General features: G+C 41.7%; 1 pseudogene across 1 annotated transcript; it reads left to right on the forward strand.

Annotated features, from left to right (window-relative positions):
* Positions 1 to 5,320: 5,320 nt before the first annotated feature.
* LOC119625085 (selenoprotein K-like) lies at positions 5,321 to 6,017 on the forward strand (annotated as a pseudogene). Its single transcript, XR_012095129.1, has one exon. The product of XR_012095129.1 is annotated as a selenoprotein K-like (transcript).
* Positions 6,018 to 6,529: the final 512 nt, after the last annotated feature.

Below are 6,529 nucleotides of genomic sequence, written 5' to 3' on the forward strand. Positions count from 1 at the left end.
TTTAGAAGTGCACTGATGAGAGAATGTCTATTTTTTACACTGTTTACTAATAGAAAATGTGAAAGTGAGGATTTATAAAAGTACCAGAAGAAAATTCAGGTGAATATCTCTGTAAACTTAGGGTAGAGAGAAACTGGTAAGGAGTAACATCTAAACCAGAATCTCTAAAAGAGACAAGAGATGGATTTAATAGATTTTTTTTTTCAAAAAAAAAATGTTTTTTTTTTTAAAGAAAAAATAAAGAAAAAAATTAAGATGCAAATGATGTATTTAGGAAATAATACTATATCATATATACCAGACAGGTTTATTAACCTCAATATAACAGATACTTGCAAACCAGAGAAAAATGTGCAAAGGATGGGTAGAGATAATTCATAAAGGGAGAGATAAATGAAAACATACGATCTGTCAAGATATGAAACAGTTTTAACCTAACATCCATCAATGAATGTGACTAAGAAATCAATGAGCTATTTTTCACCTATGAGATTAGCAAAGATTAAGAAGATTGATGTGGGCCAGGTGCAGTGGCTTACACCTGTAATCCCAGCACTTTGGGAAGCCACGATGGGTGAATCACTTGAGGTCAGGAGTTCAACACCAGCCTGGCCAACATGCTGAAACCCCGTCTCTACTAAAAATACAAAAATTAGCTGGGCATGGTGGTGCATACCTGTAATCTCAGCTACTTGGGAGGCTGAGGCAGCAGAATCACTTGAATCCAAGAGGTGAAGGTTGCAGTGATTGTGCCACTGCACTCCAGCCTGGGCAACAGAACGAGGCTCTGTCTCAAAAAAAAAAAAAAAGATTGATGTGGCTTACCCTCAGTGCTCTGGTAGGCTGGTGCAGCTTTCTGGGAAGTAATTTAGCATTATACCTCAAAATGTAAAAAATGCAAACCTTTTGGCTCAGCAATACCACTTGGGGGAATTATTTTATGGCAATAATTACATATGTGTAAAAATACATAAACATTAGTATGTTCATGATCAAGTTATTTGTAGAGGCAGAAATTAGGAAGGTTCTCAGATGTCCATCAACAGGGATTTGATGAAGTATTGGACAACTCAATAGAAAATCTGCAGTAATTAAAAATGAATGGGATCTATATTTCGGGTCATGGGGAAATGTTTACATTAAGTTGCTAAGCAAAAAATGTCAGTGTCATAACAGCATAGATAATATGATCATATTTTCATTTAAAGCTATATAAATGGTGTGTGTGTGTGTGTGTGTGTGTGTGTGTGTGTAGGGTAGGGTAGATGAAACATACCCAGATCCCCCTTCGAAGAAGGATATTTTGCCCCAGCTGTCCCTTCAGGGACTGCCTCAGCTGCAGAGTCACCTCTCCTGAGCAGGTAGGACGTGCACATCCTGATGGAGGTAGGAGTATAAGGCCAGGCCACTTCCGCCCAACACAGAACAACTCTGATGGGCCATTTACACTGTAGAGTCCTTGTGGGGATGGCTAAGTCTGTTGTCAGGCCTATGATGTAGCTGGAGCTCTCGCTGCATCCAATTTTGTTTTCTTTCCCTTCTTTCTGTAAGCATTAACCTCAAGGACAATTCTTCAACAGGACACTATACAGCAAACTCTGTCTCAGAATCTGCTTCTCAGAAAATCCAACCAGCCATTTTTATACCTATGCAATGAACAAATTCTGGGGGAAAAAATACCCATCAAGTATTTTGTATTGGATGGCTTTACTTTATTTAGGCACCTGTGCAAAATTTCTGGCACTGTCAGGTTCTTTCAAAGTGGGTATTTGTTAGTTTTGTCATCAGATAAAAATATTAAAGTAGTTTTTATTGGGAAAATAAAAAGTCAATGGTTTGGTTTTAGTCTGGTCAAAATAGCTACTTCAAAGTCTGTATCAAAATGGCCGCATCTGACCCATCTAGTGTGCATCCTTCTTAATGGGGAGGTAAGCTTTGCGAACACCCCTCTTGTTCATACCCCTCCTACTCCTCTAGGCATTCGACCTTGTGGAAGTTTTGGCACTTCTTCTACCAGGTTGTTGGAGCGTTGTTGAGGTGGCCTGTGAAGTGTGAAATGAAGAGCAATTTTGGGGGGACTGTGAGGAACCACTGAAGTTGATGTGCAGCACGCGGATGGAAATAGATGGGAGCAGATGCTACATGTCGATAAATCTCAAACTTTGAGCAGTTCTAGGTACTCTCTCCTTTTTCATCGTGAATAGGTAGAACACGTGTTAGGAGGAGAGCCAAATGCTATTTGCCACCCAGATTCCTTAGCTTAGATCCCTGAATTGTTTAGCAAAAGCCTTATACTGCCTGTACCAGAAGGATCTGTCCTTTATACTTCCCCTTTGAATGTTTTGTGGCTTTTCCAGATTTTGGCTACATCTCGTGGTCATGTTCTGGGATGTAGGGGAAGCTGTAGGGTTAAAAGTCATTACTACTGAGAACAAATTATTTTTTGACCAACATAATCTTGGGGAATATTGAATTAGCTGTAATTTGTAGCAGAGACTATGAGTTATTCTCAAAATCCATCCTCCCCTTCTTCATTTAGTAAATACAAAACACAAGCTTTTGGTGGCATATGGCTATCCAGCTAAAGACCACATTTCCCAGCCTCCCGGGCAGCGGGATGTGATTACGTGATAAATTCTATGAGCAGAATCCAAGTTCCAGGCTACCTCCTTAAAGGAAGTACCTTTCTCTCTCCCCTCACTTCCCTGCTAGTTGGGATACAGACCCAGCAGATGTGGTGGTGAGTTATTTGTGCAGAACACCCTAAGGGATGAATGCGCAACAAGACAGAAGGAACCTGGATCCCCATCACCATGGAACCACCATAGCATCCCTTGGCTACTTACACTTGAACTGCTATGTAAAAGAGAAACAAACTGCTTTCTTGTTTAGCCCACTACATTTTGGGAAGGGGGAAGTGCAAAATAATCATTGTTTTATATTATACTCTTACAACTCCATTATAGTGTTTATTATACTCGTGTAATTATTTGTTTACTTGTCTGTCTAGCTGTCTAGAAAATTTCTTTCTGAACTATGATCACATAGAAGACATTCCATAAGTGTTTTAAAAATGTGTTAAGTCACTGAATGGTGGGAAAATTTGCAGAAAAGGGAAAAGCTAGTGAACTAAATACAAATTTCAATTTCACAATTTGGTGTTGCTAAAGATTCCCTTGGCCTCCCTAGCCTCGGGGTGGGGAAAGACTAGATTCCTATGAACAACACATCAGGACAATGATGAATGCATACGGATTCCCAGCTTTCCCTTCCCGTAACCCCAGAGAAATATTCTCGTGCTTCTTGCTCATCGTTCTGTGCCACTTCACCCCCATCCTGATCTTAACTCACAGTCATCTTTCAGATCAGGTTCACAGTGGAAGGTCTGTGTCAGAGAAGGCATGGAAAGGAAACAGGAATAGGGGGTGCGAGTGGATCCTGAGGAAGCTACAGGGCATGAGAGAGTGGGATCCTGGAGGAAGGGGGACTGGAGATTATAAACCATATTTCCATTTGAATGTCACTCGAGAGATACAGGTAAGGAGTCACATTAATTTGCCCTATTTAATTTAATTTAATTTATTTATGTTTTTGAAATGGAGTCTCTCTCTGTCACCCAGGCTGGAGTGCAGTGGCGTGATCTCGGTTCACTATAACCTCTGTCTCCTGCGTTCAATCCATTCTTCTGCCTCAGCCTCCTGAACAGCTGGGATGACATGTGTGCACCACCATACCTGGCTTTTTTTTTTTTTTTTTTTTTTTTGAGACAGAGTCTCGCTCTGTCACCCAGGCTGGAGGTCAGGGGTGCAATCTCGGCTCACTGCAAGCTCCGCCTCCCGGGTTCCTGCCATTCTCCTGCCTCAGCCTCCCGAGTAGCTGGGACTACAGGCGCCCGCCACCACGCACGGCTAATTTTTTTGTATTTTTAGTAGAGACGGGGTTTCACCGTGTTAGCCAGGATGGTCTCGATCTCCTGACCTTGTGATCCGCCCACCTTGGCCTCCCAAAGTGCTGGGATTACAGGCGTGAGTCACCACGCCTGGACATTTTTGTATTTTTAATAGAGAAGGGGGTTTCGCCATATTGGCCAGGCTAGTCTCCAAATCCTGACCTCAAGTGATCCTCCTGCCTCAGCCTCCCAAAGTGCTGGGATTACAGGTGTGAGACACTGCACCCAGCTTAATTTGCTTTTGATTTTTGGTCTGTGTTCTCTGAAAGTGACATCATACAAAAAGACTGAGCCAGGGGACTCTGCCACTTTTTTTCTTTCTACACCATTAATAGGTAAAGTTTCACTGGCTTTTGACTCACCTCTTCCGGAAAGGGTTCAACCCCTCCCCAATTCACAAATTACATTTGCAAGTCCCCGGAGGTTGTTTCTCTGTGGAAAGGAATTCTGACTCTCACTGTGATGCTGGCTGCTCATGAAGTCACAGGAAGGCCACCCCATGCCTCCATAGCTGCCATTGGTGTCCTGGGGAGGCTGATGTCTCTGCCCAAAGCATGGTCTTCCCAGGAACCAAAAATCTTCTATCCTCAAGCATTGATTTTTCGAGAATCTTAACTCTGCCAGAGTCATGCTGTGATCTTCAGAGAGGTGGAAGAATATTATTTTTCTCCATCCCCAACCTTGCATTGATTTCACCTGCTGCATTCATCCCCTTTCTCCAGAGAGTGCAGACATGAGTCTATAGTCCAGGGTTGGCGAACTGCCCAGGGGCAGATTGTAAATATTTTAGGCTTTACAGGTCACATGACATCTCCATCTAATATTATTCTTTGTTGTTTTTTCTTCTTCACAAACTTTAAAAAGTACTATTACTAACTTGCAGACAGTACAAAAACAGACCCTGAGCTTGATTTGGTCCTGTGAACCATAGTTTGCAGACCCCTGGTCTCCAGGAATTCCCCAAGGAACTGTTATCTGTGATACAAGTCTTCCTCATCTTAATTTTTCTCCCAGATGCATATAAAAAAGTTTAAAATAAAGATTTCCGACCAGGCATGGTGTCTCATGACTGTAATCCCAGCACTTTGGAAGGCCGAGGTGGGTGGATCACCTGAGATCAGGTGTTCGAAACCAGCCTGGCCAACATAGCAAAACTCTGTTTCTACCAAAAATACAAAAATAGTCAGACAAGGTGGGATGCGCCTGTAACTTAGGAGGCTGAGACAGGAGAATTGCTTGAACCTGGGAGGCAGAGGTTGTAGTGAGCAGAGATCGCACCACTGCGCCCCAGCCTGGGCGACAGAGCGAGACTCTGTCTCAAAAAAAAATAAAATAAAATAAAAATAAATATTTCTTCTTCTCTTCTACAGCTGAAAAGCCATCATGCAATGCTGTTCCCCAATTCAAAACACAAATTTGAATCATCTTAGGCTCAAACTGAGAACTGGCATTAGTCCAGCTAAATGAATCAGCAAGTTGCTCCAAAGTGGGGAAGCAGGGTAGGATGGCTTACATCTTAAATGGGCAAGTGTTGGACAGCAGAGTCTGTCTCCATGGAGATTATCTTAGATAACATATTTCTTTTGAAGAATAGCCAAGTTTGTGATTTTTTCAAAACTCTGCTTCAGCAACATGTGAAAAAAAGAAGAGGCTATGGAAACACATCTGATTCCAGATATGATCATGGAAGACGACCACCAGGAAACCTGGGAAAACAGGGCAAATCAATTGTCTTCATGTCCCCAGTCCTCCTCCAAAGGCTGATGGATGAGGAAGGTAAATGTCTACTCTAAGAAGCAGACAACTGGACATGCACATTCACAGTAGAGAGAAACCACCAAGAAGCGGAGGGCTGGCCATGCTGGAGAAGTAGATGAATGCATACGTGTAAACAAGGATTGCTCTGAGTCCACACAGATGAACGAGATCATGCGGGGAATTCCCTTTGCAGGGAACTGGCCTGACTGGCATGCAGTTCTATAAATGCACATCTGTCTCATTATCTTTTTTTATATAGTTTGCTGAAGCATTAATATAGTTCTAATAAGTAAATATTTTTAGGTTGCAAGACTGACTCCTCATCTTTATGTAATTAAGTCACAAAAAACTCTAAATCTGAAGATGATAAAAGGCTATGTATTCAGTACTGTTAGTGTCCGTGCCACCTTTTTCAACTTTTGAAATATTGTTCATTGTTAATTTGTTCTCATTTATAACTAAGTCACATTGTATTTTTTTTTAATGAAAAACGAAATAATCTGCAGCAGAATTAGCCAAGTTTGAGATCATGGTCAGCTCTCCAGTTGCAGACTAAACAATCTGTGGGTGAACACACCTGAGCTGGGGTGTGGGGAAGCCACACAAGGCCAATAGTTGCGTTGGACTTCAGAGTCCAAATGCATCTTTAAGAGGGTTGGCAAACTCACTTTTGTTATTCCTCAGTCTGCTGGATTCACAGTATGAAGACATAGCTGACAATTCTGAGCTTTATCAAATTTACAATTTCTGAGCTTTATCAAGCATTATTCATTTGTTTAAACGATCCAGAAATCTACAGCCAGATTACTGAATATTTAGTAT

The sequence above is a fragment of the Chlorocebus sabaeus genome, chromosome 13 (genome assembly GCF_047675955.1).
Source record: "Chlorocebus sabaeus isolate Y175 chromosome 13, mChlSab1.0.hap1, whole genome shotgun sequence".
Lineage (NCBI taxonomy): Eukaryota > Metazoa > Chordata > Mammalia > Primates > Cercopithecidae > Chlorocebus > Chlorocebus sabaeus.